This window comes from Antechinus flavipes, chromosome 3, assembly GCF_016432865.1.
Source record: "Antechinus flavipes isolate AdamAnt ecotype Samford, QLD, Australia chromosome 3, AdamAnt_v2, whole genome shotgun sequence".
Taxonomy (NCBI): Eukaryota; Metazoa; Chordata; class Mammalia; order Dasyuromorphia; family Dasyuridae; genus Antechinus; species Antechinus flavipes.
The window spans coordinates 575,940,449-575,966,253 of record NC_067400.1 but is presented as its reverse complement, the minus strand read 5'-3'; the positions used below and the strand labels follow the sequence as shown (position 1 = coordinate 575,966,253).

At 37.7% G+C, this 25,805-nt stretch overlaps 1 protein-coding gene across 2 annotated transcripts in view; it reads right to left on the bottom strand.

Moving 5' to 3' along the window:
• The window catches only part of EYA3 (EYA transcriptional coactivator and phosphatase 3), a 102,828-nt gene extending 83,833 nt beyond the window's left edge, over positions 1–18,995 (bottom strand). For both annotated transcript variants that reach the window (XM_051988050.1, XM_051988051.1), the window contains exon 1: positions 18,855–18,995. The gene's annotated coding sequence lies outside the window, so the exon portion shown is untranslated. The remainder of the gene's footprint in view (positions 1–18,854) is intronic.
• Between the last annotated feature and the right edge of the window lie 6,810 nt (positions 18,996–25,805).

Genomic DNA, 25,805 nt, shown 5'->3' with positions numbered 1-25,805 from the left:
TGACAAGTAGGCTCAACTCCATTGACCTCTTAGAACCTGTTGGCAGCAAGATCCTGTTCACCCTCACCCCTTGAGGCTCCAGATACTGTACAATCCCTAATTCTTCAAGAACAGGCAGCAAGAGTGGAATATTTTTGTAGCAAAGACACTCTTTTTTATAATCCTACTATATGTATCTCTCAAATGTGAGATAAAGGACACAGTATTTTGTGAAAAAAATTACACTACAGACCCTCCTGACAATAAACATCTGAAATAATAATTTGATGCACTACTTTTCTGGACAACTGCAAAAGTCTTCAAATTGCTCTCCTTGCCTCCAAGTCTCTTTGCACTTCCAGCAATCCCACATTCAAATGCCAAAGTGATTTTCTTAAAGTAAAGGTGTGATCACATCACTTCCAGAAGATCACTTCTAAGATAAAGTATGAACTCCTTGACCTGGCCCCCGATTAACTTTTCAACCTTCTTATATAACACTCCTATCCATACACTTAACTGGTCTTCTTATTCTTGTTCATCAAGTCAGCAGCATTTACTAAACAGGCATAGTGATAAGCACCATGGATATAAGGTAAGACAAAAACAATACCTGCCCTCAAGGTGTTCCTAGTCTAACATGGAAGACAACATGCAAATTATACAAACACAATGTACAGGACACGTTCTCTCAATGGAAGGCACCAGCATTGAGGACACAGAAAAGCTTTTGGCAGAAGGCAAGATTTTAACTGAGACTTCAGGGAAGCCAGGAAGTAAAGATGAGGAAGAAGAACTGTAATGTTCTGGTTAGCGTTCTGGAGGTCTCGGGACAGACTTGTTTTCAACAGAATAATCACCACGATTATTTTGTAGCAAAGACACTGCCAGGGATAAAATCCAAAGGTCTTTTATTGTCTCCTTCACAGTCTGTCTCCTTTTCTGGGGCCTGGCTAGCTTTCTGGAGGCCCTCTAGAATGAGTTTTGGTTTTAGTGGAGGAAGTAAGAGAGCCATTTTGTCTTGAAGTCTCCCTATGGCTGAGTTTGTCCCCAGATTATATGCTCTATTACAATTACATTGTTACAGTATACTGAGTATAAACCTGTTGGAATCTTTACAAACTGCTAACTAATTAGAGTTGATCTGATCTTACAAGAAGATGTTTTGGGCCAGAACCTGAAACAAGATACTAAGTAGAACTAATTAGTACAATGCTTGTGTTTACACCTTTACTCATTGGAGTTCACAAGTATGCCAGCTTCACAAAGTAAACTTTGTAATTTTGTGAATTCACACCTCCCTTAAAGCTCTTAGGGCCAGAAAGCACTATGGGAGAAAACCATAATCCCATTCTCTCAGAAGATATAAGGCTAGTGAAGAGAGATCTATTCCAGAATATTTTCCATTTGGTCGCAGAAGAGAGTTCAGCTGGATTGGAGAGGAGCACTCTGGTGCAGACACAGAGCACTTTGGGAGATTTCAGCGGAATTACGCCAGAAGCCCTCTCTCCGAGGCAAGAATAATATTTTCCACTTGGCTGGCTGGTGGCGGAAGAAAGAGTTTTCAGAGGAAGAAGCTACGAGTCGAGAGTTCAGCGGACAACCAGATTCATCTTCATCTCACACCACTGTAGTTGGTGGCTGGGCTCCTGCACTTCCCCCACTGAGACCAAGCTGGTCTGAAAGACTCACCAGAAAGCTAGCCGAGCCCCAAGTGAAGGAGACAAGAGATTCATTCCATCTCTGTGCTAGTTGGAGGCTGAAGAAAGCAGAGGCAGAGGCTAAAGGACAAAATCCTTGGATTTGGAGATATTCGGAGGGAGCTCTTGGAACCAAGCAGAGAGATAGACCTCTAAGCTAACCGGGCTATATTGGAGATAATAAAAGATCTGAACTTTTATCACCTGGCTGCATTTTGAGAAGAACAAGATCACCACATTTTGGCGCCCAACGTTTCAAAGTTCTGGCCCAAAACATCTTCTTGAAAGATCAGATCAACTCTAATTAGTTAGCAGTTTGTAAAGATTCCAACATAAACCAATCATTATATCACTAGGGAACCATTATTTGTTGAAAGATTAACTACAGAACTCACATGCTGAACTAGATAACCATTGTCTTATCAATTCCACTGAGTTAACACTTTGTTTAAATCGATCATACTGAGCCTTAAGTATATTTCTCCAAAGTTCCTGTCCTTTACAAAGAACATTCCAGGGGGATGTGGGAAAACAGGGACACTGATACATTGTTGGTGGAAATGCGAACACATCCAGCCATTCTGGAGAGCAATTTGGAACTATGTTCAAAAAGTTATCAAACTGTGCATACCCTTTGATCCAGCAGTGTTTCTACTGGGCTTATACCCCAAAGAGATACTAAAGAAGGGAAAGGGACCTGTATGTGCCAAAATGTTTGTGGCAGCCCTGTTTGTAGTGGCTAGAAGCTGGAAAATGAATGGATGCCCATCAATTGGAGAATGATTGAGTAAATTGTGGTATGTGAACGTTATGGAATATTATTGTTCTGTAAGGAATGACCAGCAAGAGGAATACAGAGAGGACTGGTGAGACTTACATGAATTGATGCTGAGTGAAATGAGCAGAACCAGGAGATCATTATATACCTCAACAATGATACTGTTTGAGGATGTATTCTGATGGAAGTGGATCTCTTCGATAAAGAGAGCTAATCCAGTTTCAATTGATCAAAGATGGGCAGAAGCAGCTACACCCAAAGAAAGAACACTGGGAGATGAATATAAACTGCTTGCATTTTTGCTTTTCTTCCCGGACTATTTATACCTTCTGAATTTAATTCTCCCTGTGCAACAAGAAAACTGTTCGGTTCTGCACACATATATTGTATCCAGGATATACTGTAACCTATTCAACATGTAAAGGATTGCTTGCCATCCGGGGGAGGGGGTGGAGGGAGGGAGGGGAAAAATCGGAACAGAAGTGAATGCAAGGGATAATGTTGTAAAAAATTACCCTGGCATGAGTTCTATCAATAAAAAGTTATTAAAAAAAAAAAAAAAAAAAGAACATTCCAGGAATAGGCAAGTGAAAATACCTGGAGTTGGGAGAGAAAGTATCCTAATCACTGCTTGCCATCTGGGGGAAGGGGTGGATGGAGGGAGGGGAAAAATCGGAACAGAAATGAATGCAAGGGATAATGCTGTAAAAAATTACCCTGGCATGCGTTCTATCAATAAAAAGATATTAAAAAAAAAAAAAAAAAAGAAAGTATCCTAATCAAGAAACAGCAAAGAGGTCAGAGTCACTGAATGACGGAATAGGTGAAATGGAGTGACTAGAGAGGCAAGAAGAGATCAGACTATAAAGGGCTTTAAAAGCCAGTAAAGAATTTGATTCTGAAGATAATAGGGCCATTAAAGTTCACTAAAGGACTTGCACTTCAGGAAGATCAATTTGACAGCTGAGTGAAATTGGAATATGGACTGGAATAAGGAGAGACGAGGCAGGAAGACCAACTATTAGGCTCTTGAAATGTTTCAGGTGGGAGCTGCTAAGGATTTATCTTAGAGTAGTTGCAATGACAAAGAAAATAAAGGAGCATAAATGAGAGATGTTGTGAAGACTAATTCCTTAGCATTTGACACAGATGGAGGTGTGAGAGTAAAGAGACAAGGATGACACCTCGATTGTGAGTATGGGTGATAGAGAATACGGTGATGTTCAACATTAAGTTAGGAAAAAGGGAGGGTTTGGGGGAAAAGATAAGTTCAGTTTGGGGCATGCCGATTTTTATAAAGAAATCAGGGCTTGATAAGTAGAAGTTATAATCATCTGTCTAGAGATGATAATCAAATGCATGGGACTTAATGAGATTCCCAAATGAAATAATATATATGGCTAAAAACAGAGCTCTTGAGGATACCCACTGTTAGCAGCATCACCTGGAGGAAGATTCAGCAAAAGAGACTGAGAAAAGTGGTCAGACAGCTAGGAAAATTGGGGCAATTACAAAAATCTAAAGAGAGAGGCTATCAAGGAGAAAAGTGCCACTGTCACAGACTGCAGAGAGGTCAAGAAGAATGAGGACTGAAAAGATCATTAGATTTGATAGTAAAGAGAAAACTGGAAACTTTGAAGAGAGTAGTTTCAGTTGAATGAGGTTGGAATTAAAATTGTGATGAGTTAAAAGGAGAGTGGAAGGAAAGGAAGCAGAGGCATTGAATATAGATGGCCTTCTCAAGGAGTTTAGCCACAAAAGAAAAAAAAGATAGGCCGATCATTATTAAAGGAAGGACTGATCAAATTAGAGGGAAAACATAAGTATGTTTGTAGGCAGTAAGGAAACTAGTAAATTGGAACAATTTGAAGATAAGCGAGAGCAAACCTAACAGAAGAGGGGATGTATTGGGATCATTTGTGCACAGAGAAAGTTTTGCCTCAGCAAGAAGGGCCGTCATATAAGATAGGTATCAAGGAGTTTGTGGAAAAAGGCATTTGAGTAATTTGAGATGAGGAAGTAGGGAGTACATGGCACTCTCACCAAACTTTTCCCAGCAATACAATGTTCAAGACAATTTCTAAAAAAAAAAAAAAAAAGAGACAATTTCTAAGAACTTAAGATGAAACTCTACCATCAGAGAAAGACCTGATGGAGTATAAGTATTAAGTATAGATTGAAGCATATCTTGGGGTCCGGGCTTTTCTTTCAGGTTTTGCAAGAATGAACATACATAATCTATAACAAATTATTTGCTTTCTCAAGAAGGGGTGGGAGGAGGGAGAGAAGGTGGAACTCAAAAAAATATTTTAAACAATGTAAAAAATTTTTGTTTGCATATAAGTAAGAAAATATTTTTTGCAGAGGTGAGAGGTTCATGAGCATGGTAGACTATAATTGTTTTTAAATTTATTTTCTCTTTTAAAAAATGTAATCCCATTTGAATGTAAATTCATTGTAAGTAGAGATTTTTTTCATTCTCTGATCTTGTAGTCCCATTACCTAGCAGTTTCTAGCATATAGTGAAAACATAAATATTTAATTGATTTATTTAAACAATCATAATCGTGAAAAAAAAAAAAGGAACACATAAGCAAAGTGCTGCTCAAGAAAGTATTCATGAAGGAAAATTTTGAAGAATTCATTATATCAGTAAGTGAAGATGGACCTCCCCAGAGTAGGGAGAGAACAATTTGAGAGAGAACAGTTCATCAACAGTGGGCAGAGTAGAGGTGTGCTGGTAAATATTTAACAACCAGCTTTCTATATATGCACAACACACTTTTAGGTTTAATCTGCTTTATGTATATTTTCTCCACACTTTCATAAATCAAATAACAAAAAATAAATCGAGCACTGATTTGTAGTATTCAGAAATTTCTGAGGTGTAAATGCTGACACTGAACATGTAACAGTAGTTTTCATGAGCCAGGTCTAGCACACTTGTGGCACGGAGGTAGCAAAGCTCTGGAATACATATGCACTCTGTCTAGAGTATCAAGTGAAGTGCAACAACAGTACAGGAGGAGACTATGAAAACAAGATGGCTCCAGACTGTAGAAGACCTTGAAAGTCATTTTTGTTTTGTTTTTATTTCAGTTTTATTTGTACACTAATGTCACATTTACGCCCATGCCTTAAGTTTTTGTTTTGTTCATTTCTTTTTCTTTGGAGCAACCTCCTCTTGCACTTTAGGAACAGTATGTTACCTATGACTACATATCATCTCAATATGGCAAGATGGCAAAAACTCATGTATAGATTGTTTTAACCATAAGCCCTCTAAGTATGCCTTCAAATTTTTGGAAGCCTTGCCTTGTTAACCTTAATGACAAGAAAATCCACATCTAAACTCCTAAATTCACATTTTAAAGTACAAGCAACAAGAGCTTGTCTCTCTTTTTTGGGCCAAAGATCCTGTGTCCATCCCCATTGCTTAGCCCAGGTACACCTGCCAATTCTATTATAAAGGAACACAATGCTTCTTCAATGTGACACTTTTCAAATACTCAGTAGCTTTTCAGATTTGCTTACACTTGGGAGCTTGAGCTGTTCTTGAAGTAGACCATGAGATACAAACCCCTCAACGTGCATAATTTTTGTGGGGTTCTCTGGATCAAGAGATTACCTCATCATTTTAAAAGTTTACCTTCCTCTGTATGACAGATGCCTGGACCAGGGGATGGGGAGGAGAAGAGATGACTAACCACACATGACTGCTCCTCTTCTCCCTCATACCCTCTTTGAATTTCTTCTTGTGTTTGATTGTTTTAAGTGCAAAGATTCTTATTTACTTCACAAGCAGATTATTGCCTTAGTTTTCTTAGCTAATTTTTTCTAAGGAAAAATTTAAAAATAAATAAAATTTTAGTCGTTGAAGATAAATGTGGCATTAGGCAGGAACATACAGAATCTTAGATTGAGAGCTAAAGGGAAGTAGAGTGATAATCCAACTTAATCATCTAGTTTTACAGATTACTTTAATGACTCCCTATTATCTTCAGAATCAAATTCTCCCAACTCAGGCATTTTCACTTACTACCTTCATTTTTCAGATGAGAGGGCTAACATTGAGAAAGGTAAAGTGATTTGTCAAGGGCCACACAGCTAGCAATAATCTAAATCAGGAGTCAAATCCAGGTTTTCCTGACTTTGGGTCCATGACTGGAGGAGAAGTAGGAAGAAGATAAATTACAGACTTCAATCTTCAGTGATTAAGAAAATAATAGCATCAAGTTATAAAGAAGGGAAAAAAGGAAAAAGTGCAAATATGAAGGGAAAAGATCAATCTTCTTACATCTTACTCTTGTACTTTGCCCCAAATATTTTGCAACCTAGTGACCCTGGTCTTCTGACTGATTCTCACACAAAATAGTACATCTTCAGATGCCAGTATTTTTTCTTGGCTGTCCCCCATGCCTGACATGAATTCTATATTCATTTCTGTCTCCTGGCTTCCTTCAATTTGCAGGTAAAATCCCATTTTCTACAAGCAGACTTTCCTCATCCCCTTAATGTTTTCCTCTATTGATTATATCCAATTGATTCTGCATATATTTTGTTTACTCATCGTCATTTGCACATGGCTTCCCCAATTAGACTGTGAACTTCTTGACAGCAGGGCTTATTTTGTTTTTGCTTGTTTGGGGATCCTTGTTATTTAGCACAGTGCCTGACTCCTAAGGGGCACTTAATAAAAAGTAGGTAGGAATAAATAAATGTTTGTTGCTCTGCTGACCCAATTATACCTTGTACCCCATGCTCTGCCACTAACTAGCTGTGTCCTTTTTACACTATCCTTATCTGTAAAACTAGATGATTAAGTTGGATTATCACTCTACTTCCCTTTAGCTCTCAATCTAAGATTCTGTATGTTCCTGCCTAATGCCACATTTATCTTCAACGACTAAAATTTTATTTATTTTTAAATTTTTCCTTAGAAAAAATTAGCTAAGAAAACTAAGGCAATAATCTGCTTGTGAAGTAAATAAGAATCTTTGCACTTAAAACAATCAAACACAAGAAGAAAAACTGAGAGAACGTTTCCACAATTCCTCAAAACAAAACAAAAACAAAAAACAAAAATCAAATAAATCAGAAGAAAAATATCTAACTATAAGAAGAGAAAGAGTTGAATCTGGGCAAGGCTTACTAAACGTACAGTTTTCTAATCCACTGAGCATTAAAATTAAAATGAAACATATTTGCTAAGTAGAGGAAAGTAGCCATTCACATCTTTGCCTAAAACATGGTCCCTCTGGGAGCACCTTGAACTCATTCCCTTCAGGAAATAGTTATTTGATGATTTCAAAAAGCAGACAATAAATGTACACAATTAGAATTAGTAAGTCATGGGAGATAATAATGAACAGAACAAAGGCATGAGAAACAAAGAATGGAAATTTTTTTAACTCTATCTAGTCCCTATGTGGAATGTGTTCTTTTCGGGAGTTCTAATTCTTACCTCAACCCAAAAGAGAGCAAACAAATTCCTTCTAATCTCTATTTCTCTCATTTTATAATCAAGCAGCTCCTTCCCTCTTGTTTCCAGTCTTCTTTTTATAACACAGAAGCATAATAGTTGTCCACTAACCCTCTGTTTTAATTAGATTCCCTCTAAGATTTCTGGTGATGACAAAACTCTGAAAGGATACATGTATCATCTTGAAGGGCAGAAAAGGGAAATAGGGAGAGGCAAATTTTAGCATCTCTATTTTCCAGTAGCACTATTATAAATATTTTGTTTTACAGAGTCAGCATATTTAAATTTTTAATAATTAGTATTAAGTCAGCAGTATTTCAAATTTTTGAATTTGTTATACACAGCTGAATTTGAAAGGATAAATTTGGGGTTAAAACACACTTGTTAATAAGGGGAAATCAGAACACTACACATAATTGATCTACAAAGAAAAATACTTCTGACTCTTGGACTTCTCTGCATCTGTTAAAGAACACTGGGCTAAATGCATCCTTGTTTTAAGGAATTTAGGGATTCTTTCACCTGGCTTTTTTTTTCCTTAATAAATGGAACACAAACAATAAAATTCTTTTGTACTTGAAAACTCATAATTTCAAATTTATTTCCAGTCACAGCAAAATTTAGAACTGCCAATATTCCTGATTCTTGCAATTGCTCTATTACTAAACTTATAATATTTGAATAGCTTACTCTAATATACAGACTGATCTTTCTTCAGAGCTTCATGTAGAAAACAGGTGAAAACAAACAAAAAATCCATTTGAAATAGCTACATAATTTTTAAAAGTAAGCTACAGTATCTGAGCAGAAAACATTTTAAATTTCAGCAAGTCTATAGAAAGGTCCAAGTTTCTTTCACACACAAAACATACCATTTTTTTTTCCCAAGAGAGAAAATTACTTAGGAAAACCTTATTAAAATGTAATATTTAGGTTTTTACTTCTGACTTAGGCTAAAATGGCTAACATAAAAGGAGCAAAAATAAACATCTGTCTTATATGAAAAAAAAATCTCTTTTTATCAAAAACAAAAGAATCTTCTGGTAGATTATTTTTAAAATTGAATTTCATAAATCTATTGGTTTCAAAGAGCCTGAAGTCAATTCTCATTACTATGTAAATTTTGAAGGCTGAAAATTTTGTAATTTCTTATGCCTAAATTCAATATCTAATGATCACCCATCCTTATTATCAGCAAAAACTCAAATTTCTTTCATTTGGAAAAAAAAAGGAACTTATACAAAAAGATAGTGATGCTTTAAAAACTGTTTGTACTTACTACTTTCAAGGTTTTTTTTTTTTTTTCTCTTTATTGTAAGATAAAATTAAAAATGTTGATTTAAATCTGGCTCCTACTCCAATGGTCCAAAAGAAGTGGCTAGAGCTCAAGTTTGTATGAGTTTGCCAACTTCTACTAGATGAGAGGAGAGTACTATCTAATATGATGAAAAAAATTTCTGCTTTATAGTTGAAATCCATGTGGAGAGCTTTATATTTAAGACATTTTTATCAACCCACTTTAAAACATGCTACTGATTAAAAAAAAATTAAATAACTTTTAGAGTTAAGACATTTCAATATTAATACTGAATGCATTTTATAAGAATACTACAATTTCCTCAAAGTATTTAACATTAAGCTCACTAAAATATAATACTTTTGTTTTTTTTCCCAACATTTCATTAACTGATAAACACATATAGAAATACACAGAGAAATCTAGGATTTGTGAATTACCTGAAGTGAGGTTCAATAAAAAGCATGATGGGAAAAAAATTATGCTTGACTTAGGTTTCTAATCAAAAATGATGTATATCCTTAGGATCATAGTGAGGACAAAGGAAAGCATCAAAATTGGAATTCCTAATCAAAGCTTACATATTCTCATCAAAAAAGAGAAAAATTTTATACGAGCAATCTCTTGCTGATTGATGTCAAGTTTTACACAGCTAAGTGTTTAAAAAAAAAAAAAAATCATCTCTTCTCTGTCCAAATGAGATCAAACTGGAAGCACAAATCCAAAAGTTAGCCTCATAAACAAACTTTCAAATCATTCAATCTGTTCCTCATTCATAAGGACAGTTTGAAAATTTAGCCCCAAGACATTTGTTGAATAGACCGTATTATAAAAAGGAATGAAACAGTACTATACAACGCTGTATTAAACACCGTTTAAAGAAAAGTTAACTGCAATTCATATTTGGGCAGTCACAAATACAAATAAATTTAAGTACTATGGAATATATAATATAGTATTAATTAAACTATTTTTTAGTTTTGTGATTAAAGATATTCTATAATTCAAAAACTGAAAATTATTAAGATTAAAATCCATTACTGTTAAAATAAAATAAAATAAAATAAAATGCCTAGTTTCAAATTCTAACAAAAATAAACAATCTAAGTCATTGCTGCTTCCAGCAATTAGCTGCCTCAGTACATACTTAATGGATTCTAGATCCAGGAAAATAAACATCAAGAATGAAACTAGGGCTTCTGTTCTGATATAAAGTGCTTTCAGATGATACTGTAGTCTTCAAAACCAGTCTTTTCACTTTCAAACCAGCAGGAGAGTTTATTGTTTGATTTCTCCACTCTATATATGTAAGCACACCAGTAATCTTATTTTAAGTGAATCATTAATTGGACTTACCACTAGTTTCCCAATATATTACTAATATGCTAGTATGCAGCTTTCATACAAAGCAGTTGTTTATCCAATATATATTTCTCAAAATTAATAAAATTCTCACAATTTTGTGTTCAATTAACTTTTTGTAAATATTCAAGGCTTCACAAGTATCCAAAAGACGATATTATGTCTATCTTATGCTGAGAAACTTAACATTTGAGGGCTTCTCTAACAAAAAAGCATTTCAGAATGACACTCTCTAAAATTGGAAAAGAACAGAGAGGTCTTCTAAAGCCATACCTGAATAAAAAGCTCCTCCCAAGACAGAACTGAACTGGTCAGTCACCCAGCCTTTGTGCAAAGTGTGTCCAGTGAGAAAGAACTACTGCCTATCTCCCAAGACAGTCCATTACACTCTGAACAGCTTTCAGTAAAAAGATTTTCTTCATAGCACACCTAATTTGCCACTTTTCAAATTTCCATTTCTCCCAATACTGTCCTCCAGGTCCAAAATTCAGGACAAGTTTATCCCCAGAACTTTAAATATTTGGGCAGAAAATAAGACAAAAAATTCAGTACCACTACTCTAATTACCCATAGATCAGTATGCTACCCTCAGAAAATAAACAGATGTATCATGGTCTTAGTGATCTTTCTGTCTCCTCATTTTATAGAGGAAGAAACTGAGGTCCTGAAAGGGGAAGCATTATAGACAAAGTCCCAGAAGAAGCCACATAGCCTAATGTAAAGATCTAGACTGGAGACATGGAAATCAGGGTCGTAATTCAAGGTCTGGATAGTCACTTCCTTTTTCTAAACTTGTTTCCTCATTTGAAAAATCAGAAGATTGGTTATCCTTTAACATCCCTACTGGATAGAACATCCTCTGATTCTGATCATACAATTATTAATGTATTACAACATAGCTGTACTGAATAACTAGGGGAAAATAATCTAGGGGATTCTATATGTAACAGTGAAAATGAGGTGGCTTGGGCATGATTAAAAAAAAAAAAAAGCAAACTTCGTTAGAGCACAAATGAAGACATCAAGAAAGAAGCGTGTTGTTTCCGTTTTTAAAACTGCACCTTTCATTAAAATGTCCTAGCAGAGAGGATGTCAAAAACAAAAAAAATTTAGATTGAAAAGGAGTACTCTAATCTAATATCAACTACTTTAATTTACTTGCAGATATTAAAACATAAAAGACTGCACAGTCAGCTTGAATCAAAGTGTGAAAAATTTATTTTTTTTTTTGAAAGATTTATGCTAAGCCTTTGGGTTTAACAAAATGGGACTAGAGAATAGATTAGGAACTTTCTTGGTTTATAATATAATATGATTTATAACTATATGGTTAATAACTAATGTTTGGTTTCTTCTCCTGCTTAACCATCATTACTATTTTTCTTTGCAAATTCAGGTGCAGGGTCCCTGCTGTTGTTGTTGTTGGAGATGGTTTTAACTGTTCAGTCACATCTGACTCTGTGGCTCCATATGGGGTTTCTTGACAAAGACACTGGAGTGGTTTATCATTTCTTTCTCCAGCTCATTTGACAGATGAGGAAAATGAGGTAAACAGGGTTAAGTGACCTGCCTAAGATCACACAAGTTAGTAAGTGCCTGAAGCCAGATTTGAACTCAGGAAAACGAGTCTTCCCAATTCCAAGCCTGGCACTCTATCTACTGTGCCACCCAGCTACCCTATGTATCCTTATACTCTTTTACTAATCAAACAGAGGATCATGGTCTTCTCTCTAAACAGCAGGAACAGTTAAGCTGTGAAACAATACAGACTAGCACTCTTCATTTTACTTCAGAGCCACTGTACACTACCACAGAATAAATCTACATAGGTTATCTCTCTCTCTTTCTCCTCCCTTCCCCTTTCATTACACAGCACAATTCCTGGCTCATAATGGGCCCTAAATAAATGCCTCTTTTAAAAATATTGTTGTCATCTATTCTTTGTTCTGGAAGAGAGGACCATGACATCAGGGAAATGATGCCATGACATGCAAATGAATTGGATTTCAGTGAGGCAGAGCTGTGCAGTCACCAGTCTCACTTTCTCCTTCAGAGCCTTGTGTGTCCAATGGTTGTATAGATTAGGAAGACTAGAGCTGGCCCTGGATGCAATGGGAGATCAACTGATTTATAATTTAAGTATAAGAAGAGAGACCTAAACTTGAACTCATGTCCATCATACTAGCACTTTGCACTTGGTTTGTATAAGTAAAATTCATTGAGAAAGGGATTAAAAACAGTGGTCTGGGTAGCACAGACTGAGCCAAGTCAGATCCATTGTGAACTCCAACAAAAAATGGCAGGGGAAGGGGGAGCACATCCACAACTAGGCAAGCACAGAATCACAGAAGTTCTAATCCCAACTGTCTCACATTTCTATAGACACAGCTTAACCAGATGTGATGCTTTACTTGAAAGCTGGAAGCCAAAACCCCTTCCTAGGTGCACACTTGCAGGATTTTACTATTATCTGCTGTGTGGCATTGTCTAAATCAGGTAGTTTCCCTCCTTTTTCTTAGCTACTAAATGAGAGGTAGATCAGATCACCTCTAAAGTTCCTGCCTGCTCTTTATGAGTCTATCCTAAATGGAGGCTTCAGTATGCTCAAGGAATACCAAAGTCAAATAGGGGAGCGCCCACCATCAACCCAAACCCAATCCTTTAAAATTCTGTCTGACCTACCTAGAGAAACACTAGAGCCCTGCAGAGATTTTTAACTTTTTGTTCAATAGGACCCCTTCAGCAATCTGGTGAAGCCTTTGAACTCCTCAGAATGTTTTAAATGCATAAAATAAAATACATGGGATTACAAAGAAAAACAATTCTACTGAAGTAGTTATCAAAGTGTTTTTTTTAAAATAAGTTCATCCAAGTTAAGAAGGCCTAGAGCACACAATAGATTATAACAGGAAATTCCAGATTCAGCCTTAGGGCTTTGTTTAAATCACTGGGCAAATAAACTAAAGGCAGGTCAAATGGAGGTATGGGTGACCCCACTCTATCAGTTATCTCTGCTGCTTTTTCATTCAGGTCATACTCACTAATCATGGGTGATTCTCAAGATTTTATACAGGGTCCTCTCCACAATTCTCTCAGAGATTCTTAAGTTGGAGTCCTGGAGGAATTTGTGTTTTTAAATAATATTTTGAGAATTACATATCAATAATCTGAAAACTATGTATTTTATTACATTCATTTAAAAACATTCTTCTGAAAAGGGGTCCAAAGGTTTTATCAGACTGCCCCAAAAGTCCGTAATATAAGAAATTTTAAGAACATATGCTTTATAATAGTATCTCTTGATTATCAGATTATCTCTATGTATATGATTCCTAGCAGGTAAGTGAGAAAGTGGGCAAAGTGATAGGCCTGGAATCAGGAAGATCTGAGTTCAAATCCAGACACTTATTAGGAGGATGACCCTGGACAAGTCACTTAACCTCTGTCTGCTTCAGTTTCCTCAATTATAAAATAAGGACCCTGGAGAGGGAAATGGCAAAGCACTCCAGTATTTTTGTCAAGAAAATCCAAAATGAGGACATGAAGAGTAGGGCATGACTAAAAACATCTTAACAACATGATTCCCAAATAAACTGCTTTTTGGACACTTCAAATAATGTCCAAAACAACTCTTCATCTTTCTCTCAATTCTTATCCTCATCTCAACTTTCCTCTTACTTGGAAAAAGACCACTACTTTTCTCAGGCACACTGCCTCAAGTCATCCTCAATTCCTCCCTCAGTCACCCCACATAAATAGCAAAGTTAATCTTGTTATTTCTTCCTTCACAACATGTTAATCCACCTTCCCTTCTCTCTATCAGCCACTCCACCACCACTGCCATTGCCTCTCCCCCCTCAGCACAAATTCTGACCACATCTTACCTAGACTATTACAAAAGCCATCTAGCTGGTCTGCTGGCCAAAGCCTCTCTCCTCTTCCAATCACCTTCCACTTAGCTGCCAGTAGTTTTCCTAAAGTGCAGTCCAGTGCCCATGTGTCCCAGAACGCCTCTGTTTGGCATCTAAAGTCTTTCACCATCTGGGCTCTTCCTATTTTACCAGTTTGCACACTCCCTAGGATTCAGCTACATCAGCTTCTTTGATATTCCTCACCATTGACTGCCCTTACTCTCACCTCTACCTCCAAACTTCTCTGATTTTCTTCATTACCTTGCTCCCAATCCTACATTTGGCTGGAGGCCTTTCCCAAACTCACCTCCCTACTAGTGCCTTCCTTCTGAGATTAGCTTTCATTAATACTGGACATGCCTAATGTAAACATACTTACTTACATAAGAAAGTGACTTTTGTAGGACTGACTTTCTTTGTATCCTCAGTGATCAGTACAATACCTAGAACACAGTAAATGGTTAATAAATGCTTGCTAATTACAACTCCCTGGTGGGAAGGGGGAGACCACCTAGAGAATATTGGTTACCATCCTCCAGGTCTGGCCTGGCTGATCTCCAACAGTTCCAGTTAAAAATAGCTGGGGAGGCTTAACTTGGATTTGGAATGAGCTGAGGTCCAAAATATGTCACAATTATGGTGCAGACCTCATATTTATAAGTATTATATAAGATTTATAATTTATATAACTTAGCCTAGCACATAGTAAGCTCTTAATAAATGCTTGTTCCCTCACCTGTTACCTCACAAGGCAGAAAGAAGAAAGTGCTTAAAGAAACTGCTTACAGAAATTGTCATTTGTTGAATGTGGGCTCTTGAATTTTGGCAGCTGAGTTTTTGATTGTATGTACTATGTCAGAGCCAAGACCAACAGATCTCTCAACTCCAAGTTCACCAATACTGCCATAACTCAAACCATAATCCAATTCCCAATTGTCTTCGTGCATCAACCCTTTCCAAATTCCCAATGATCTCCACACAGCTGCCAAAGTGATATTCTTAAAGCAATGCCTGACTTGCACACAAAGCCATGCCATTTCTATGATAAAATACAAATTCCTTTGTTTAGCATCTAAAGCTTTGGCTCCAGGATTCTAAACTCACTTATATATCTTTCCCCTTCATATACTCTTTAGTCTGGTCAAACTGGTCTCAATAAGATAGCCCATTTCCTGCCTCTGGGACTTTATCTAGATTATTCCCCTTGCTTAGATTTCTCTCCCTTCACCTCTTAGAATCTTTCATTTCCACTAAAACTCAACTCAATTCTTTTCTTCTGAATTCTTTTCTAGTCCTCCCCAGGAGCTAATGCTTCCTCCAACACCCCCACCAAATACTTTGTACTTACTTTGTATCTATCTTCTATTTGCCAAGATAAGTACAGGACAGGTTGTTTCCACATCTAATGCAACAAAGTCTAGAGGCCAGAACCAGTTTTTTGGTACCTTTGTTTTGGGGATAAGATCTACAATTTCTTATGGGGGACTCACAGGAAAAAAAAAAAAATTCTAATAATTTATGACATGAACCCAGGTCTCCAGCCTTCCAACGCTCACTATCCACTGCATCACACCACCTTTTAGATGATACACAGTAGGTGCATGACATGAACCCAGGTCTCCAGCCTTCCAACGCTCACTATCCACTGCATCACACCACCTCTTAGATGATACACAGTAGGTGCACAATTAATGTTTGTTCATTGAAGAAAATGGAGGATATGAAAATTCTTTAAACTTGTGCCACAAGAACAAGATGTGTGCTTTATAATGTACTTAGGAAGAATTTTAGAGAGAGATGGGGCTTTAGTGAAATGTTCCCATTCTTTCATTGTACAAGTAACAAAACTAAAATCTTTCCAAATGTTCAAAAAGAGATTTAGGGGAAAAAAACTTTCTAGTTTTGCTATGATTGCTCAAAGTATAACATCTAAAGTACCAGGGAGAAAAATTAATAAAAGAGAAAAGATGAACAGAGATGAAGAACATTAAGATTATGTTGTACAAAGAGAAAAACAAGAATTGTGACAGGAGGAAAACTCTCACAAAACTGGAAGTTAAAAGATCAGAGTTCTAGTTCTGCTAGCTACAGGACACTGAAAAAGCCACTAAAATGCTTTAAAGTTCAATTTCCTCAATGGTAAAATGAGAGACTTGGGACTAAATGATCTCTAAAAATCTCTTTGTTCTAACATTCTGTAATGCTGAACAGTGCCTGGAAATTTGTGGGGGGAGAAGGGAAGGAATAAACACCATCAAAACAAAACAAAAAAGTTGTTGAAGAACCAGGAAAGGGATGTAAACTTGAGTACTTTAATGTGCATAGAAAATGGGAAAGGAAGGATAAACTACATAATTTCAGCACTATTACATTAAATTAGTATGGCAAAATTTCTTCCATGATTTTAAGCCTCATCTCCCACAAAACAGCAAAAATGCTAACTCCTAAATACCCTAAAGTGACTCAGAACCTGTAGGAAACTAAACTAAAACCTGTAGGAAAAACAGGGCTTGTTATGACACCCTGTTTATTGTCTCACCTGTACATAGGCATCCTCTACCCTAACTGATTCACATTTAAGTTGGCTACCCCTCCAAGCCCTTTCAGGGGCTTCCTATCACCACTAAGATTAAAGAGAATAAGTGACTTGTCCATGGTCCTGTTTATGAATATCAAAGGCAGAATTTGGACTCAGATGACTCCAAGTCTACTCCTCTTTCCAGGATAACACATGTCTTCTGGGGTAGAATAAAATGCCTTAGAATAATGACTACACTACAAACAAACAACAAAATTATATAAACAAATGCAGCTAGAAACAATTCATAAGCCTATTTATGTATTGACTGGAGGAGAGAGGGAAACTAAAGGAGAGTGAGATCAAATCTAAACTCAGAGCTCCTGGCCAACGCTCATAGGACAACCATGGGGAAAATTTTTTTAAATGATTGCTGTTCCTCCAAATTCCAGGGCATTTCCACTTATGTGATTTTAAATGCACATGGAGAAACCCTGCAGTTCTTGAATTAAAGTTTCTATAAATTATAACTCACTTTTACCAAATCCAAACTCCAACCAAATTGAACTTATATGCCTTCCCCAAACTCTGTGCCCTCATCAGATACAACTAGAGAGTCAGCACTTACCTATCTTTACCTTATTTTCTTATAAGGCTTAACTCATATATAAGCATCTCCAAAGAAATTTCCTCATGGATCAAATGTTAGTGCTCTACCTAATTCAATTCTCCTTGTTGTATTTGTACATCATGAATGATGATTCTTCCAAGAAAAGTAAGTTCTTTGGGGTCAGAGATTTTTTTTCTTGTTTTTTGTTTGTTTTTTGAGGGGGTGTCTATTAAACAATGAACAAACATTTCCTTTTAACACAACACCTCCTGAAGGAGGCCTTCTCTAGTCCTGCCTCTTTTACTTCCTCCTCATATACCTTTTACACCTACACACACACACACATATTACCTACCACTTGCACAGTATAAATTCATGTATGTTGATATTTGAGTAACCTATTGGAATGTATGCCTCTTTAAGGTAAGGACTAATGTTTTTGTCTTTGTTTCCCAAATGCTTAAGTGCTTGAATGGCCAAGAGCAGCTTAAGTTCCAATCCAGCCTCTGTATGACTGTGTCTGTATGACTTTGGGCATGTCATCTTGTAAACTCCTTCAGTCTCAATTTCCTGATCTGTAAAATGGGAATAATAATAGCACCTATCTCCCAGGGTTGTTGTGAATGGGAAATGAAATAATATTTGCAAAGTATTTTCCAAACCTCAAAATGCTAAATGAATGCCAGCTGTCATTACTGTTAAGAATAGCAAAGACAATAAATGCTTGTCGACTTGATTTTTCAGACACCTCCTTAGCACTGGATGGGGAACACAACCACAAGAGCCATGTCCTACATGTCCCCAACACTTGGAGCGGCTGCCGCCCTTATTCCTGTGACACCCCTCACAGGGTGGGGGCTTTGTGGCCTAGCAGTCCGACTCAGGAGGGTTACTAGGCTAAACAGACCTGGGAAACAATGTGAATCCCTTATTTTACAGGTGGGGAAACCGAGGGCCACAATGGGGCGGGCCCTTGCCCAAGGTCACGAAGCTCCTAGGCAACCTAGGCAGAACTCGAACTCAGGTCTGGAGACTCTCCACCTGGGGCCGTGGCGCCAACCCTCCGGGGCTCCTACACGCACCTGCCCACCCGGACCGGGCGAGCAGGGCAGCGCAAGGCCCGACAGGCTTCGAGGGAGCCCGAGCCCCGAGTCCCGAGCCCCGAGTGTCCACACCACTCTTGGGCCGCCCGGGCTGGGGCAGCACCGCGGACTCACCCGGCAGCAGCGGCGGCCCCGGCAGGAGAGGGGCATGGGGACACGTCCGGCCCCGCCGCAGCCCGAGCGGGAGGAGGAAACGTCCGCGGCGGCGGGGGAGGAGCTGGTTGTGGCAGCAGCAGCGGCGGCGGCGGCGGCGGCGGCGGCGACGGCGGCAGCAGCAGCGGCGGTGGGGGCAACGCGACCCGGATGCGCATCCCCTAGCGCCGGAAGTGAAGTACGGCGCGCCCACCCCTTCCTCCTCGGCCTGCTCTCTCCCTGCGCATGCGTCTGGCCTTGAGGTCAGAGGAGGGCGCCGCCGCGCTTCCGTCTTCTGGCGCCGACACCCCTGACCCCTCGTTTGGCGCCTCTCACGCCACGTCCCCCCTTCCCCTGTTTTGCGGGTCGCAGGCGTGGAATCGGCACCCATCCCCACGCACGTGCGTTTACTCGGGGAAACTGGCTGGTGCGCGCGCAAAGCTGTCAAGTCGGGAGGAAAGGGCAATGAGTGGGAAGCCCCGAGTTCGGACTGGCTCTGCCCCCAGCAGCTTGCAGCCTCCGGCCCTCTTTCCCTGAAAATTGAGAGGCCTGGTTCCTTCCATTTGATAAATAGCTATAGAGATAGGAGTAGTCAGAATGCAGACATACAGATATCCAAACTATCTGCAGCCACGTGGAAATAGTGCCCCACATCGCGAATAACTAGAGAAATGCAAATTAAATCAACTCAATTTCCACCCCACACCTGCCAGACGGGCAAAATTGACCAGAAAAGACAGTTGGCAAAGCTTGGAGGGGCTGTGGGGATACAGCCGCATGGATCCATTGTAGCCTGAGCTTTGAATTGGTCCGGCCATACTGGAAAGATACACAATAATAGTAATTATTATTATCATAATAGCTAGCATATGTCTAACACTTTAAGCTTTGCAATATGTTTTACAAATAATTCAATTGATCCTCATAACAACCCTGGGAGATTGGTGCTATTATTCTCATTTTAAAGAGGAGGAAACCGAGGTTAAATAACCTATCTTAGAGTTGTGCAGTTAGTAGCTGTTTTGAGGTTGGATTTGAGCTCAAGTTTTCCTGACTCCAAGTCCAGTGCTCCATCTACATCCAGCTGTCTCAATACCCTTAAAGTCATTAAACTGCTTACCCTTTCTCCTAACTAGAGTCAGCCACAGCTCAGGCTCCATTCCTCAGAGATCTTGTCCTTTAAACACGGAGAAGAGAATTTAATTGATAGAGAAAGCATGTTGGGACTATTTTCAGAAATGAGAAGACAGCAATTATAGGTAGTTGGCTGTGATTTTTCCCACAATAGAAACATTGTAAATTTTTATTTGTCTTTGTTTTGTTTGTTACATTGTTAATAAATTGTGTAGACAGGAGCTTTAGCATTTATTTAACCTAAAGGATTAAGAAATTTGAGATGTATGAGGAAGAGAGGAGAGAGAGAGAGCAAAAGCTTGTGGGAAATAACCAATTAACCATAACATTTTTAATTCAGCAAAATAATATATTCAGTAAAACCAATTGACACATAGGAAAAAATGTGACATTATATGCAGTGTTCCAAACTTATGGACCCCAAACTCCACAAAGGATTGGAGGGAATGCTTTTAAAAAATCTCTTCTTTGAGATCATTCTTGTTCTTTACAACTGCACAATATTCAGTTTGGATTATTTTATGATACATCTGTTATATCTGTAACCTCTGCCCCAAAGGCCATTGGAATGGGACTCTTTCCTTATTGGCAGAAATAAATGTCCTGGCCTGCATAAGAGAATTTCACTTCTCAACCAGTCCTCTTTGAAATCCTCCAAAGACAAATGCTCCTATGGGACTCTGCAGGGCCAGTCCTCTTTGGGATTACTCAAGCTGCAAATCCTCTCCCTTTGTGGATTTACTTTGTACGCTCCTGGTTTCCAGGAAGGAAAAGACTCTGGAAAACCATAAGAGGAGCAGGCATTTTCCACTATGTTTGTCCCTAACTTGTTACTCTAGAGACTTTGGGGAGTTTCTCCTTGGATAAGATCTAGGACTCATCTCTTGTTCAATCTGAGTAACCTCTCTCCCAATGGAAGAGCTCTTTCATTATGTGTTGTCTAGAACCCAGTTTTTTTCTTTTTCCTTTTTCCTGGATGCAGATGACATTTTCTATCCAAATTTACTCAAATTATCTTGTATCACTGAATTGCTGAGAAGAGCTAAATCTATCATAGTTGATCATCACACAATCTTGTTGTATACAGTGTTTTCTGGTTCTGTTCATCTCATTCAGCATCAGTTCATATAAATCTTTCCAGGCCTTTCTGAAATCACCCTATTCATTTCTTATAGAACAATAGTATTCTATTACTTTCATATACCATAACTTATTCAGTCATTCTCCAATTGAGGGGCATCCACTCATTTTCCATTTCTTTGCCACCACAGAAAAAGCTGTTACAAACATTTTTACACATGTGAGTCTTTTCGCCTCTTTTATGACCTCTTTGGGATACAGATGCAATAATGGCACTGCTAGATCAAAAGGTATGCATAGTTATATATATATATATACACACACACACACACATACACACACACATACATAGATAGCTATAAAACTATAATTTTTAATACTTATATAGTATACCTTTATGTATAATTCCAAATTGTTCTCTAGAATGGCTGGATCAATTCACAACTTCACCAACATTGCATTAATGTCCAAGTTTTCTCACATCTCTTCCAACATTTATCATTATCCCTTCTTGTCCTCTTACCCAGTCTGATAGAAGGTGATACCTCAAAGTTGTTTTAATTTGCATTAGAACTCAGTTTCTTCTACTGAGGTTCACAACCCCATATGAGATCTTGTAACTGAATGTGGGGTTATGAAATTATGATTTATTATTAGTAAATGTTTGATTTACATATCTTTTTATATAACTATATAGCCAAGGTCATATAAAAACTTTCTCTGGCAAAAAGGAGTCACAAGTGAGAAAAGTTTAAGAAGCCCTACTCTAGACTAACAATTTTAAGGGAGCAGAAAAATATATTTCTAGCCCAGTATTCCCTCTTTTTAAGGAGAATAGAATGGCCTCTGGCCCCTACCTTGCTTTCCCTCCTGGCAGAGATGAAAATCTCCTTTGGAGAAGGGTACAGTAAGAAGAGGTTAGAGATGTCTATTCTGCTACCCTCTGAATCACACACAATAACAATTCTCACCATGCAGAAGCCCCTGTCTATACATGGAACTCCATTCTGCTACATATCCATATTGATGTTTTCATATATATTTAGTTACATACAAAGCAAGTTCCTTAGTCACAGCACTCTATAGCATATGCCACCATGCCATATTTGTTCCAGAGTCAAATTAAAAAGCATTTATTGAATATCAACTATGTACTGCTAAGTTTAGGGTTGTTGCTCTTGTTTGTTCTTTCTTGAAGAGGACTATGACATCAGGGAAGTAATGCCATGACATGCAAGTGAATTGGATTTAAGTGAGGGACCTGTGCAAGATCACCTGCCTCACTTTCCCTTCCAGACCATCGGGGTCTAGTAATCAGATATAAATCAGGATGACTGGATATAGCCCAGAATGCACTGGGAGAACTTGGTCTTTTTAATCAAAGATCTTCAATAAATCTCAGTTTGACTGAGGCCACATCAATTTAGTGATTAAGGCTAGGTAGAAATTGAGGCAAAGAATGGCCTCTGTCACTTAGTAAAAAACAAACAAGTAAATCTGAGAAGGAAAGATCCCTCAAAGTTTCTAGCCAAAACAGAAATAATTGCTATTTAATTTACTCTGAATCAATTAGGACCCAAACAATAACCATCTAAATGCTGGGTATAGAAGAAAGGCAAAACAAAACAAAACAAAAAGGAAGAGATAGCATGAAAGCAATTATGTATAACAAAATTTATACAGTATAAATTGGAGATAATCTTAGAGAGAAGGCAATAGCACAAAGAAGGGGAGGGGTCAGGAAAGGCTTTTTATAGAAGTTTGCATTTTAATTGGGACCTGAAGGAAGCCAACTCAAATCATAATAATATATATATATCAAATCTAATAATAATAATATATAATATAATATAATAAAAATAAATGAAGAAAAGAGAATTTTAGGCATTTGGGGTAGTCAATGAAATTACCTTGAGTTAAGAGATGGAGTATGAAGGGAATAGCAAAGAGTCCAGTGTTACTGATCACAGAGTTCATGTAAGGGGTAAGAAAGGTAAGACAGGCTCAAGCTCTGAGGGGCTAAAAAGGTTGGGTTTTTTTATGATTGATATTGGACATCACCATGAAGGTAACATGGTCAGACATGTGCTTTAGGAAAATCAGTTTGACAGAAGAATGGAGGATAGATTGAAATGGGAAGAGATTGAGAAAGGGAAACAAAACAGCAAAACTCTTGTAATAGTTTAGGTATAAAGGTGATAAGAGTCTGTATTAGGCTAGTAGCAGAGTCAAAGAGAGAAGAGGCCATTTATAAGAGATATTGTGAAAACAATTATGTCTCCATGTCATGAAGATAGATTCTACAGATCTTCCCAACTGATTGGATATGGGAGAGAAGTGATGAGGAAGAGAGAAGACTCAAAATGAAACTTAGTAGTTTCATGGAAACATCAAAATACTCTTGACAGTAAAAAAGAAAGAACAGAGGGTTTTGGGGAAAAGATACATGGAAATGTCGCGTTTAAGATGACTACTAGACATCCAATATGGGATGTCTGTTAGGCAATTAGAGATGCCAGGTTGGAGCCCAGGAGATTGATTTACAACCCAGCTTCTTCTTCTTTTTTAATAAAGCTTTATATTTTCAAAACATATGCATCAATAATTTGACAACATTGATCTTTGTATAGCCTTGTGTTTCAGATTTTCTCCTCATTTCCCCCACTCCCTCCCCTAGATGGCAAGCAATCCAATATATGTTAAACATGTTAAAATATATGTTAAATCCAATATGTATAAATATATTTATACAATTCTCTTGCTGCACAAGAGAAGTCAGATAAAAAAAAAAGAAAGTAAATGAGTAAGAAAACAAAATGCAAGTGAACAACAACAAAAAGAGTGACAATGTTATGTTGTGATCCACATTCAGTTCCTACGGCCTTTTCTCTGGGTGGAGATGGTCTCTTCATCACAAGATCATTGGAACTGGCATCAGTAATCTGTTGGAAAGAGTCATATTCGTCAGAATTGATCATTGTATAATATTGATGTTACCATGTACAATGATCTCCTGATTCTACTCATTCCACTTAGCATCAGTTTATATAAGTCTCTCCAGGACTCTCTGAAATTATCCTGTAGTCGTTTCTTACAGAACAATAATATTCCATTCTCCAACTAATAGGCATCCACTCAGTTTCCAGTTTCTTGCCTCTATGAAAAGGGCTGCCACAAATATTTTTGCACATATGGACAACCCAGCTTCTTAAACTATGATTTGTAACTCCATATGGGTTCATGTAACTAAATGTGGAGGTCACAAAATTATGATTATTATTATGGTTATTATAAAAATATCTGATTTATATGCTTGTGTGTGTGTGTGTTTGTGTACCCAAGTTCACAAAAATTTCTTAGGCGCAAAAGGGTCAAAAGTGGAAAAAGTTTTAAGAAGCCCTGATTTACAACATCAACTGACTATCATAAATAGCTTATTGACAGAAGTCACACCTCACCACTTAAGATAGAATGCTCAAGTTTTTGAAGCATTTGCTGAACTTAAGGAAGTAGTGCCAGAAAAGGACATTGGAACCAAAAAGAGCTCATATAAAACTTATGGTCCCCTTTGCCCAATACTACTACATTCAAACTTCCTCCCAAAACTCCTCTACCACAGTCCCCTTGCTAAATTTCCATACTACTATTTCAGCAATTAAACACCTCCTTGGAATCTTCTCTTTGTCGATGTAATAGAGCTTCTCCTTTCACTACTCCTATGAGCGTCCAATTACTTTTATCTCTTAACAGTCTCTATAATTCTCTTTTGACATCTTATTTTTCTTAAAGACTTCTTTTTCCTCCCTTTTCTAATCTGTTCTAATCCAAGACAACTCAATCATCAAGAATATTACATACCCCATAAGATATAGAGAAAGGATGTTTCAATAGCAGCATGTTTCACACCAACAAATAAAGTATTAGACTTAACATATTTGGAATTTTCAGATTCACATTTACTATTCTGCCTACTTCAAGAGAGGCACCATCATATATAGTGGATATTTGACCAGATTTGGAATTAGAAAGACCTAAGTTTAAATGCCACCTCAGATGCACCATAGACAGTTGTGGGATCCTGGGCAAATCACTTATGCACTCTGATACTTGGTTTACTCATCTATAAAACAGGGACAATAATAAAACCTCTCTTACAGTGTAAATATGAAATGAGAAAATTTGGAAAGTGTCTCACTTTCTCTAAACTGTAAAGCCCTGTCTTTATAAAATGTCAACTATTATTTTTGCCTTATTGTCCTCTCCCCTTTTCTTTACCAACCTATGTGCCTCCCATCTGCCAAATTTCTGAGACAAAGTCTGAAGGTTAGGAAAAAAGTTAAAACTAGATAAATAGATCAAGAGTCCTCAGCATAGAGATGATACATTGGAGCTGATGGGATCACCAAACCAAATCGTGTAGAGAGAAAAGAGAAAGGAGCCCAGGATGGAGCCCTGTGTGACACCCATTGTTAGCAGGTGTAACTTAGACAAAGATCCAGGAAAGGAGACTAACAAGGAGAAGTCAGATGGTAGACAAGGAACCAGGATGGAATACAGTCATGGAAACCTAGGGGAAAGATATCAACAACAGAGTAATTAACTATATCAAAAGCTGCAGAAAAGGTAAAAAGGATGAAGATTGAGAAGAGGCCAAAAGCAAAAAGCTTCATATATACAAAAATATTTCTAACAACTTTTTTGATAGCAAATAACTGAAAA